This window comes from Nannospalax galili, unplaced genomic scaffold, assembly GCF_000622305.1.
Source record: "Nannospalax galili isolate Female #2095 unplaced genomic scaffold, S.galili_v1.0 scaffold31, whole genome shotgun sequence".
NCBI lineage: Eukaryota > Metazoa > Chordata > Mammalia > Rodentia > Spalacidae > Nannospalax > Nannospalax galili.
In genome coordinates, this window is record NW_008332149.1 from 4763129 (window position 1) to 4763918 (window position 790).

Consider the following 790-nt stretch of genomic DNA (forward strand, 5'->3'; position numbering starts at 1 on the left):
AAGAAGTTTCAACTCATCATGACCACTGCTATGGTTATTGATAAAATTGTATCAACCTCATCGTTTTCAAAATACAAAAGAAAGAAACAACTATGTTTGCATACGTTCTAGGTAGTGTCTATTTTCATCTTTCTTAAAATGATTTTCATTGGGGGGAAAATATCCTTAGGATGAGGGTACAATCAATTATTTGTTGCCTTAGTCAATATTTATCGACTGTGTGCTGTGTACTACTAATCTCTGATGATTCACTATTGAGTCAATCCCAAACTACACATAAAATTACAAACTGCAGTAAGTGGCACACGGCACAACACAGAACTAAAGAAATATAATAGAGAAACTGACACAGCAAAGGAAGGCAAGAGGGTAGGAACACCTGAGCTCCTATCTGAAGAGAGAGGAAAGGAGGGGTGGCAAAGCTGAGGAAGAGTGGGGTTGTGCGAAAAGAGATGCAGAGTGTGAATACAGGAAGTTGACTCAGAAAAGGTGTACAGACTTTATCTAGCGTTTATTGCAGTAGTAACGCTTTGAGACTATTCCATTTGTGTGATGCTGTGGCTGTATCCCTATAGTAACTGTAGTCTTCTGCAGAGAAAGATTATTACTAAGACCAAAAATATTCCATAAGAATGAACAAGATGAGGGGGCTGGGAGAGATGGCTCAGCAGTTAAAGCACTGGCTACTCTTACAGTGGACCCAGGTTCAAACCCCAGCACCTACATGGTAGCTAATAAACCTCTGTAACTCCAGTTCCAGGGGATCCAATGCCCTCTTCTGACCTCTGCA

The 790-nt window shown here is 40.5% G+C and overlaps 1 protein-coding gene across 4 annotated transcripts in view; it reads left to right on the forward strand.

The window, feature by feature from the left end:
• Sfxn4 (sideroflexin 4) overlaps positions 1 to 790 on the forward strand; it is a 27340-nt gene that overhangs the window by 2265 nt on the left and 24285 nt on the right. The window lies entirely within an intron of this gene.